Here is a 12583-nt window from a genome sequence, read left to right on the forward strand (position 1 = left end):
ATCTCCACCGCCTGTCACCATTGACACCCGGCAGTGTTTTCCTTGGGGTTGTGATGAAGTGAGAAGAGACCAGAGGTCACAGCTGTGTTTCCTCCTGAAGCACCTGATGAGGAAGCTGAGACGTTCACCGACCCGGACGGCGGAGTTAACTGCAGTAATCTGCAGGCTTCGTATTGACTCGCCGATAATTGGTCTGTGAGCTTAATGAGCTTAGATTACACGACTAGCTCAGATAAATCTGGGGAGGTGGGGGGTGTTGGGGGGGGGTTAGCTTCCCCTGTCAATATGGAAGCTAACACCACAGACTGAGCTATCAGATGCACAGAAGCCAGCCTGTTAATTATAATGTTATTACCAGATTATACCGTTGTTTAAAAGACAAATTATGATGATTTGAAGACGTTTAGGGGGAAAGCTGTTTGTGTCTTCTCTCTCATGCACACTGATTCATAGCACAGGGGATAGCACAGTAACTGATGAAGTTCGTATCATTGCATCAGCCATATCAAGAGTACATCTGCTGCTGAAAAAACATCTTGTTGGAGAAGAAAATATACTTGTTAGCAGCATTTACATTCTATTTTATATGTGCAGCTGCATGTCATGTGGCTTTTAACTTGGTATTTTACTAATGTAGTACATCGCATGTGAAATCTTACGGTACACAAAAATTTGATTACATTTTTTTTAGTATTATGAAATCCATTTAATTTTTCTTCACAGCTGGAGCCTTCACATAAAAAATATGGCCATATATTTATTTTAACTTATAGATATCACCATGAAACTTCCCCAGTTGATTACTTACATTAATTGTTTTTTGTACAACAGTTACAAGTTTTCTGAAATCTTAATGTTTGAATATGCAAATGAGACATTGTCTTAAATATGACCTAATTTGCATACATTTCCAGTAGAGATATCTGAACATTTGATAAAGCCAGGTTCACTTTGATGACTCTAAGTCATAATTTTTAGAGGGAATTTTGGATATATCTTTGTATCACTTAGTAATAAAATGTTCTATAAATGAGGCTATTAATGATGTATAAACAAACTCCTCTGTGAGAACCTTAGATAAGAAATGAAACCGGAAGGTTTGGTGGATGTAAGTGCTACTGGAGATTTCTGGCTCAGAGAGAAAGTGAGAAAAAAATAATTTTAAAGATATGAATTGTAAAATGACATATATGTTGAAGACTACAGGTAAACATGGTACAAAAATTAAACAAATAACTTTTGGTGCATTCAGCAGGAATTTAGTTTCTTTGTTGAGTCTTTGTCAAGTTGAGCCTTTTATGTAGGAGTATATGCTGGGAGACACCTCCTCAGGGACTCTTGGGTCCTCCCTCCACATCCACAGACACTGATGTATCAATAGCTCAGCAACCATCTATCACTGCGTCTGAACAGCACTCTGTGTCAACCGGCCAGCAGCCGCTTACACCCTGAGAGAATGTGACTGTAATCCCCCTCCCTGCTCTACACACCACCACCACAAACACCAGTTCTGGGTAGCCTCATATTACCCCAGTCCACACACACACACACACACTCACACACTCGCCCACCATGACTTGGCCATGTGGTCCCAGGCCACCTCTAGCCAGGTCCCAACCTCCCCTCTGGCCCCTCTCAGCTCATAGATCACTGCTGACACATCAGTAATTGAGCTGGGATAGATAAGGGCCAGCGGACAAGACCCCAGGGCCCTGACACCGCTGAAAAAAGCCCAGAGCAAACACTGTGTCACCACGCACCCGCTTTCCCCTGCTGCTCTTTAGCTCAGTTTGTCTGTTGAAAAAAAACCGACAGGTCTTTGGTCCGAGCTGCAGTCAAGATCACTTCTTCAGTGGCGGCGTTCCAGTGAGACATCACATCTGCAGTGATGCAGATACGAGTGAAACAGCTCAGACAAAGTACTTGAAGGCTGATTATCTGCTTCACCTGTTTCACCAGTTTTGCTTGTTTTAATGAACAAAGACAAGAGTCTAGTGCTTTTCAGTGACATTTAAGTCTCATTTTTGTCATGCATTTTAAATTCCTATGTCTTATAATAATTTTGAGGCTATAAGCAAATCTTTGATTTGCACAGTTAGAGCAACAAATGTTCTCGGTTCACCATGAGGTTAAAAAAAATGACAATGAAATATGAGAGGCTCAATATACTCAGTACATGCGGTCCATTCCCGAAGCCACTCACTCAAAGCCATTCTCGCTGGTACCTCCTGCTCCCTCCACTGCAGAGCAGCTGATCCTTCATAAACTGTTCACTAGTGTTGTTCACTATCGGGATTCAGCTTGAGAGGAGAAGCTAACAAAGCGCTGAAACTGGGCTCAAAGCACAAAAACGTTTACAAAGAGGTAGCCTGACTGTCAACATTGAGGGAAAGACACCAAAAACCAACATTAGCTTCCTTCTGATACTGTTTAACACTATAGACAGCCAACTGCAACTAACAATGATGTTTCTGTAAATGTGACAATTTTGTGTTAAAGTGGCAATAAACTATGTTTTTGCTTTAACTTATCACTATGTTAGTAAATCCATCCATCCATCCATTTTCCTCCGCTTATCCGGGGTCGGGTCCCGGTGGCAGCAGGCCAAGCAGGCTGACCCAGACTTCCCTCTCACCGGCAACATGTTCCAGCTCAATCTGGGGGATCCCGAGGCGTTCCCAGGCCAGCTGGGAGATGTAATCTCTCCAGCGTGTTCTGGGTCTTCCCCGGGGTCTCTTCCCAGTTGGAGGTGCCTGGAAAACCTCCAGTGGGAGGTGTCCAGGAGGCATCCTAATTAGATGCCCGAACCACCTCAGCTGACTCCTTTCGACGCGAAGGAGTAGCGGCTCGACTCCAAGCTCCCTCCTGATGACCGAGCTCCTTACCCTATCTTTAAGGCTGAGCCCGGCCACCCTACAGAGGAAGCTCATTTCGGTCGCTTGTAGCCACGACCTTGTCCTTTCGGTCACGACCCAGAGTTCGTGACCATAGGTGAGGGTAGGAACGTAGACCGATTGAGAGCTTTGCCTTCCGGCTCAGCTCCCTCTTCACCAAGACGGTCCGGTGCAGCGCCTGCTTTACTGCTGCAGCCGCACCGTTCCACCTGTCGATCTCCCGCTCCATCTTACCCTCACTCGTGAACAAGACCCCGAGATATTTGAACTCCTTTGCTTGAGGTAGGCACTCCATCCCCACCTGGAGGGAGCAATCCCCCGGTTTCCGGCAGAGAACCATGACCTCAGATTTGGAGGTGCTAACTCTCATCCCCGCCGCTTCACACTCGGCTGCAAACCGCCCCAGTAAATGCTGGAGGTCACGATCCAAGGAGGCTAACAGGACCACATCATCTGCAAACAGCAGAGAGGCGATCCCGAGACCCCCGAACCTGACGTTCTCCGCCCCCAGGCTGCGCCTAGATATCCTGTCCATGAAAGTCACGAACAGGACCGGTGACAAAGGGCAGCCCTGGCGGAGGCCAACACCCACCGGGAACGTGTCTGACTTATTGCCGAGAATGCGGACACAGCTCCTACTGCAGTCGTACAGAGACCGGATCCCCCGTTGTAACGGGTCCGGCACCCCATACTCCCGCAGCACCCCCCACAAGAATCCCCGAGGGACCCGGTCGAAAGCCTTCTCCAAGTCCACAAAGCACATGTGGACTGGTTGGGCAAACTCCCAGAACCCCTCCAGTAGTCTTGCGAGGGTAAAGAGCTGGTCCACTGTTCCACGGCCGGGACGGAATCCGCACTGCTCCTCTTGAATCTGAGGTTCGACAAGCGGTCGGAGCCTCCTTTCCAGCACCCTGGCATAAGCCTTCCCCGGGAGGCTGAGTAGTGTGATACCCCGGTAATTCGAGCACACTCTCCGGTCCCCCTTTTTGAAGATGGGAACCACCACCCCGGTCTGCCATTCCATGGGCACTGATCCCGACCCCCATGCGACATTGAAGAGGCGTGTCAGCCAGGACAGCCCAACTATGTCCAGCGCCTTCAGCATCTCAGGGCGGATCTCATCCACCCCCGGTGCCTTGCCACCAAGGAGCTTTTTAACTACCTCAGCGACCTCTGCCAGGGATATGGGTGAGCCTCCCCCTAGGTCCTCAGGCGCTGCCTCCTCTGCAGAGGACATGTTGGTCGGGTTTCGGAGTTCCTCAAAGTGCTCTTTCCACCGCCCGACGATGTCCCCCGTCCGGGTTAGCAGTTCCCCCCCCCCTGCTGAGAACAGCCTGGGGTAAGCCCTGCTTTCCCTTCCTGAGCCGTCGGATGGTTTGCCAGAACCTCCTTGAGGCCAACCGAAAGTCCTTCTCCATGGCCTCCCCGAACTCCTCCCATGCCCGAGTTTTAGCATTCGTGACCACTGCAGCTGCAGCCCTCCTGGCCTGCCGGTACCTGTCAGCTGCTTCAGGAGACCCCTGGGCCAAACAGGCCTTGAAGATCTCCTTCTTCAGCTTGACGGCTTCCCTCACCTCCGGTGTCCACCACCGGGTTCTCGGGTTGCCGCCATGACAGGCACCGATGACCTTCCGGCCACAGCTCCTAGCGGCCGCGTCCACAATAGAGGCTTTGAACATGGTCCATTCGGATTCCGTGTCCCCAACCTCCCTTGGGATGTGTGAGAAGTTCTTCCGGAGGTGGGAGTTAAAGACCTCCCGGACAGGGTCCTCCGCCAGACGTTCCCAGTTCACCCTCACTACACGTTTGGGCTTGCCGGGTCTTTCTAACCGGTTCCCCTGCCATCTGATCCAACTCACCACCAGGTGGTGATCAGTTGACAGCTCTGCTCCTCTCTTCACCCGAGTGTCCAAGACATACGGCCGCAAATCAAATGATACGATTACAAAGTCGATCATTGATCTCAGGCCTAAGGTGTTCTGGTACCAGGTACACTTATGAGCCACCTTATGTTCGAACATAGTGTTCGTTATGGCCAAACCGTGGCAAGCACAGAAGTCCAACAACGAAACACCATTCGGGTTCAGATCGGGCAAGCCGTTCCTCCCAATCACCCCCCGCCAGGTTTCTCCGTCATTGCCCACGTGAACGTTGAAGTCCCCCAGGAGAACTATGGAGTCGGTAGGTGGCGCCCTTTCCAGGACCCCTCCCACCGACTCCAAGAAGGCCGGATACTCCGAACTGCTGTTTGGTGCATAAGCACAAACCACAGTCGGAGCCTTGCTCCCCGCAACCCGTAGGCGCATGGAGGCGACCCTCTCGTTTTCCGGGGAGAACTCCAACACAGCGGCGCTCAGCCGGGGACTCGTGAGTATCCCCACTCCCGCCCGGCGCCTCTCACCCTGGGCAACTCCGGAAAAGGACAAAGTCCAACCCCTCTCCAGGAGCTTGGTTCCAGAGCCAACGCTGTGTGTGGAGGTGAGTCCAACTACGTATATCTAGCTGGTATCGCTCCACCTCCTGCACCAGCTCCGGCTCTTTCCCCGCTGGCGAGGTGACGTTCCACGTCCCTAGAGCCTGTTAGTAAATGTTGATTGTAAGTTGTAATGGCAACATAATAATGACACTGTGTTTAGATTGGTTCCCTTCAAGCCTCTCTTTCACTGTGCACTTCTGTCTGCCTATCTCCTGGGAAGAAAAAGGCTCCATCTTTACTAGTTTTACTCTGTCTTTAGCATAACACCAAGATCTAAGATTTCAAGTTCAAATTGGGATTCTTCCACTTGTTTCTTACTTTGGACAGTAACTAGGCTGCTAGTAGCAGCCATGTTGCTAACGCTACTGCTAGCTAATGCTAGCAGTTCAATAAAGAACATGGAACTACAGGAAAGTCGGGGACAGCAAACAGACATCTATGATTCATTTTCTGTTTGATAATCTGAGGGATGCTAGCTAATGCTAATGCTAACACTATCAGTAAGAAACAAGCCCATGATTCATTTTGTTTTTTAAAATCTAAACGATGCAAGCTGATGCTATTGTTAACACTATCAAGTTAGAATTAAACAGATACGATTTGTTCTTTGTTGATATGTTGATTTTATAATCAAAACAATGCGGTGGCCTTTTTATATGAGCAGTGGTGAAACTTAGCCTACTATATTCGGTTGTATCTGATTCAGTTGTGTTTGCAACAGCTGCAACAACACTATTACCACTTGGAAACGCTGGCAGGGAAAAGTTGTGTGCTGTCACTTTAAAAGTCAGCTGTTGGCCTTCTTGTACTTTTGAGGTTGGGGTTAGGTTGGCAGAATAATGTTGATTAAATTATCAAAATGTAACAATTCATTTTGATAATGTAGTAATAGCTCAAGTCATTTATGAGTTAGAAATACCACATATTTGCTGCATCTCTTTGTTTTTTTGTGTTTCACAATAATAATAGATTAAATATATTTTATTTTGATACTGTTGTAAGCAGTTCAAAGACTCTTGTAATTTGAGACTGGTGTTGGTCATTGATATACTACTCATTAGACCAATCAATTATGAAAACAATCATGAGCTGCAGCTATATTTTCTTTACCAAACCACTGCATGAACGTGTTTTCCCATTAATGCTTTTGGTTCAAAAGCCAGTAAGGCTAAAAGAGGATCGGGGGTTTAAATAAAGAGAGCGAGAACACGTTGTTAGCAGAACATACAAGCGTGATAAATTTCCGTTCGTCTTTTGTCAGTGAATACGTCTGGGCCCATATGCTGGACTACAAAGCTACGTGAAAGCAGCGTTTAAAAAGCCAGGCCTACCACATTAAAGCCTATAACAATCTCTGTTCATGGTAAGTTATCACTCTCAATTAATCACCTCCCACAATGGGATTTCTGATGTGTTCAAGCCCCCTGAAAGCTGCAGGTCAGGCCGAGGGCAGACTGACTCTCAGTTCCCCATTCTCCATCCCCTCACTCCCCTTTCACTTCATCACATCTCTCAGTCGCCGCAAACTGAAGAGCCTTTACATTTTTCTTACTCTTCAAGCTCGCTGAAAGAATGAGAGAGTCGGGCATCACGCACTCCAAAACAAACACAGAGAGATAGATGTAAGTGTGAAGATGTGGGCCTTTTTATGTGAAGCGAGGACCTCTGTAGTCTGACTGACTGACTGGCCGACTGGCTGAGAGCCTCCCTGGTCATTCCACTGGGGCTGTGTTAGCCTATGAATGGTATTGTATTGTTCGGCCTCTCCCCATTCCTGCACTGCTGAATGGGTTTAACCACTGGTTTAGATTCAGTTACACGGTTTTGGTTGAAAGTGTCCCCCTCCCACCGCTTTGGACTCCATGGTTCCCTTGACTGACCTGTTTAGAAGCTGCCGTGGAAATGTCATGTTGCCCCTCCCATGGGCCGGACCCGACATTCACTTTGATAGGTAACAAAAAAATGACTTGGGATGGGATTAAACCAATGGCTCTTTTTAAGCACCATGAATTGCCAATTTATGGTGGAACGTTGCAGTGTGGTGATGGAGGACTTTGAAGTGGAGGATGCGGTGATTCGATTTTTTAGCGTGTATGCAGCGAGCGTTGATGGGGCACTGGTGAAAGGTTAAATGTTCCCTAAACAGAAACTGTTGCTGCAAATGAAAAGTTTTACAGCGCAAATAGGACATTTTGGCAACTTTTATTAAGAATATACAGATGTAATAATCTCATATTATTCATTATCCTACACTGTAAAAAAGACTAATAAACAATAAAAGTGTATTTATTTATTTATTTGTTTGTCATATTTCATATTAACCTTATTTTCTGAACCATATACGTATGTAAAATAACATATGATAATCTAGTGGAAAGAAGAAATACATGAAGGTAAATTGTAAATGTATTTCGGTATGATGTGTAGCCGACAATGGTTGTTATAAACAATGGTAGAAGACAACTTTAAGGATAACAAATCTAAAAGAAAGTTCTTTGTACACCATAAAGCTGATGTAGAGAGTTTGGCACATTCTTATTGGGGGGCCAGTATTTTCACAAACATGTTGTTTATTTTATTTTTGCCAGGATTAAAGAAGAATGCAGTCCCACACATTCATTGCATTAGATGTTTTCAGATCAGCTGGAGTGGAAAAACAATGTTAAGTAACCATCAAGTCAATGAAAACTCAGGGAAAAGTGAGTTTGGGGCGTCAGTGGGAACCTTGGGTATTCATAGGAGATATCACAGTGTCGATAACACTTGACGGTAGCAGATGATCTATTTATCATGAGAATGTAGGGCCTTTAAGAATGGTTCTGCCTGTCAACTGGCTGGCCCCTCTGTCCATCCAACACTTTGGACTGCCAGTATCCAGAGGATGAGCCCTAATGTTTTAGTAACCCCTGATTCTTTGTCAGGGTTTTTTTGTCCGTTTTTTCCCCCTGCTTTCACATTAGCTTTTCTATAAATCCTCCAAATGTAATTGTCAGTCAGCCATGAAATGTGTTGAGTACATTCTATTGAGTACAGGATAAACGCTTGTCACGCTTACCAGTTCCATCAGCTTACATTGTCAGGTTTTACATATCAACTCTGCACACGCAGCCTTGTACCTCTTGGAATATACGACTCCATGATTTACATCCAGTGCTGATGATCAGTGCTAAACTTTGCTGCCTATTACAGGACATGTAACTATTTTTGTTTTATCTTGTGACAACGTATCATCATGCAACGGTTCATATGACATCTTACGATAAGTTTTTCATGTGTTTTTCTACGAAGGTCCAGCAACACGTGTTGATTTTTGCTCGTTTCAGGCGTACAAAATACACTGTAGGAGTATTAGGAAAACAACCTAGTTAGGTTTAGGCAACGAAACTACTTGGTTAAGTTCAGGAAAAGATTGTGAAATACTTACTTAGGTTAAAAATAACTATGGAAGTGCCGTTACTGAAATACGGAAGGTACATTCAGTCTTTGTCACACAAGGGAAAAGATCATTTTTTTGTTTGACCCATCCAACACTGTATGGGCTTTTGTTGTCTGGTTCATTATATACAAGATGATTTTGTGGGATATCTACGAATATCAGCGCATTATTTATTGTTGGTGTAGCTACGAATGCTGGATGAGACCATTCTGCTTGTGCATATCCTTTATTCTCGTTGGTAAAGAATTTAAGATGACGATAGCAAGAGACAAATGTTTGAATTTTAATCAACGATTTTTAACCAGAAGTCCTGCATGGTAATGCCATCGCTCTGTGCGGAGCGCTCCAACGTGCTACGGGACTAGAGAGGGAACTAAAAGGTGCCTCGTATTTGACACGTTAGGACTGAGACTGTGTTGACCTTGTGACTGGTAAACTGAACAGTACATTCTCTACTGCTGCCAGTGCTTGACTGGCAGACTGAAGAGTATGCTGTAGCTTAGGTGCCTTTGTTGTGCACAACTCAAAGAAATGCCACCACTCTTTAAAGGAATGTTCTCTGTGAGTAACAGCTCACAGACACACAATGGAGGCCATGATGCAGACCTTTTCTTTACATGTTTCCCAGTTTAGAAAAGGAGCAGCTGAGACTTAATCCCTCACTTCTTCAGTCGGATGCGGCCTATGAGGAACTTTTTTCTAGAAATAGAAATTCAAGTGCACACACGCTCACTCACACACAGGGTCGGAATGGAAAAGATTCCCTCAGTCCATTTGCCATCGGTCCCCCAGTGTGTTGGAATACGACAAGCCTATAATCAATTAGCTGTTCTCTCTTCATGTGGATGTCAATTAAGCTGGCCAGTGATTGGGGATATGACGCTTTATTAGCTGATCCAGCTGAACTCCTCTGCTTACTACATTACTTACAACCAGTAACCTAATAACAACACTTTTACTTGACATTTATTAGACAGATGTCTCCGACTACAACTCTCGGCACAACATGATGGCACTTCAAAACACCAGCAATCATTTGACTTGTGGAGTCTGTAGAGAAACATCTGTTGTCAGCACTCAAACCTGCATGAACAATGGCGTTGTTACATTTGTTTTCAGCTCATTTGAGGCGGTAACATCATCCCTTCCAGTGTTGATGCTCTCATCGCAGTAAAGGAAGAATGCTGCTGTGGTGTAGTAGTGAATTGCTTTATTCTAATATCCCCATAAGTATTTGGTTGCAGTTAGAATATTGAATTGTAATGAATACCTTGATCTCTTTCCAAGATACATCTGGCCTAGCTGTTTTTGTATAATACTGTAATATAAGAGAAAAATTCCTGTTGGATTTGTGCTGGATTTGAAGAGGCAATCCACCATTTTTACACATTAAGGCCTTTACACACCAGGGGCATGGTGAATAAATTACACGAAAGAAGTGAAAGATGGATATGCATGTAGAAAGAGAACTGGATACAGCATTGGAGGCGAGGTTCCCTATTCATTCCTAGGAAAAAATGTTGATTTACGAGAATAAAATAACCCAGATCGAGCGCACAACAGCACCAAAACAACTCTGAATTTTATTAGTTATATTAATACTCTATTTTCCCATTGCTACAAAGCCTGGTGCTCCTCCTGGGGTTGTTGTAGTGTACATTTTGATCATGGAAGTTCCGTAGGATGTGATCAGTTGATGCCTTTATTCGTGGTGCGAAAGCTCAGAAAAAAAGTGTTCAGAGAAAAAATGCAACACTTTGCATAATATTCACATTTTGTAAGTGCTCATGACAAAAATGACAGTTCCAAAAAATATATCGACATGCTAATTAGGAGAAGACAGATGCAGGGTAAGATGCCGTGTTCGACCCTACGCTAACTTGTATTTAAGTGTAAATGAACAGGAACTGGATGGAAATCAATGGATGCTGGGAAATTACAGGATACAAGAAATTCTTTAGTATGTGACCTTTTGAAATTGGCCTAAAAGATGAATTTCCAGTTTTAAGATGCTTTAACTAAATAAAATCAAGTCTAGATAAAGTCTGGATTCAATGAAAGGTCAGCTCGTTTTAATGCTCTATAGTCTTACAAACAGGGACACAATGGGTTTATGTTTAAGTGATTATTCATCCTTATACAATTAATTTACAACTCTAAAACTGCTCCGATATCAGAAGATGAGTTATAAAAGATAGTAATAATGATAATAATGACTTTTATGAAAGGCTTTGTGCATCCTTTAGGCTGCTCTCACACATCAGTGAGTCTCCATGGATACTGACTTTAGGTATATTTTACAGCCTGTTGAAGCAGCTCAGGAGGGTTTCCTACTTCACGTCTGCCTCTCCTTTCACAGCCATACTCTATTGGTCTGCAGGAACAACACACAGTGTCGGCACCGAGGCTCGCTGTAAAAGTAATTGGTTTCATTGGAAAGTGGATAAATAGCGCTGGCTGGTTGCGGAGGGCTTCCTGCCGAGTTTGACCGCTCCTGGGTTAATCGCGGTCCCTCTGAGGCTGGAAGGCTTCCGTCGTCAGCCCCATGGCCACCAGCCACGGCAGGCTCTGACTTACTGCACAGCCGGCTGGAGATCAGCTGCAGGGAGAGAGGAAGGAATGGTTACACGGCTGTTTTTGAACGAGAAAGTGTTGTTCCTCTTATAATGCTGACACCATTACTTTTATGCAGGATTTACACTGCAAAATTACAAAATTACACCATTACCACTTCACATGATTTAACTGTGATATTTCACAATAATTGACACTATTATCACTTAACAGGCTTTACGTGTATATTTTACAATAAATTATACTGTTAACACTTCACAGGTTTTCACTGTGATATTTCATAATATATTCCACTGTTATCACATTTAACTGTTATATTTCGCAATAAATTACACTATTATAACTTCACATGCTTTCACTTATTTCATGATAGAGTGAACACAGTGAGTTGAGCCAAAGTTATATTGACCATTATTACTACGTTACTAATAACCCTGCAGAATAATTAACCTGCAAAAGAAAAAAGAAAAAAAATTAAATATATTTGACTTTTTTTTTATTCAAAAAGAAATAAGCATCTTCACGAGTTCTTCTCGTTTAAAAAAATACATTACTTCAAAATATATACTGTCCTCATGGTTCAAATAGACAAGTGTCTCTGGACAATTGCCACTTGTTAACGATGTGAAAACTGTCCGTGAGTGTTTTTTTAAGAGGACGTGCTAATCTGGGTTTATTCTGAATGAAAAAGGACCCACAAAGTGTCATAGACTAACTTGTCCTTCAAGACCATTTTCAACTCTCTGGACTCCACCGACAGTTAGTTTGCATTGCAGTCTCCCCAATTCGGCCAAAAATAAGCTGCTATTTCAACACCATAAGCGCAGTATTTTCTGCATCATGCGGGCTTTTGTTTTTGATTGATTTGACGTCCGCATAATGCTGACTTTCTCCGTCCCGTCGGCTGACTGAAACGGCCTTTTTGTGCCACTTGTCTCCCTCGCATACACACAGCTGCATTTGTCTTGCAAATCCATCCCCGCTGCGCCGCGTTCAGACGAGGAAAAGAGAGCAGTCGGACGTCAGTGAAGTTCAAGCCAGCGAACAAGCGGAGAGGCTGTTCCATAGCAGCCGCTTTTGTCGATATCAAAAACGGAGAGCTGGTGAAAAATGATGCATGCTTTTACACCTCTGACTCCTGGCAACTGAGAGAGGAAGGGATGGGCGGTGTGTGTGTGTGTGTTTGTGGGGGGGGGGGGGGGG

This window comes from Anarrhichthys ocellatus, unplaced genomic scaffold, assembly GCF_004355925.1.
Source record: "Anarrhichthys ocellatus isolate YVR2014 unplaced genomic scaffold, GSC_Weel_1.0 scaffold85, whole genome shotgun sequence".
In the NCBI taxonomy this organism is placed as follows: Eukaryota; Metazoa; Chordata; class Actinopteri; order Perciformes; family Anarhichadidae; genus Anarrhichthys; species Anarrhichthys ocellatus.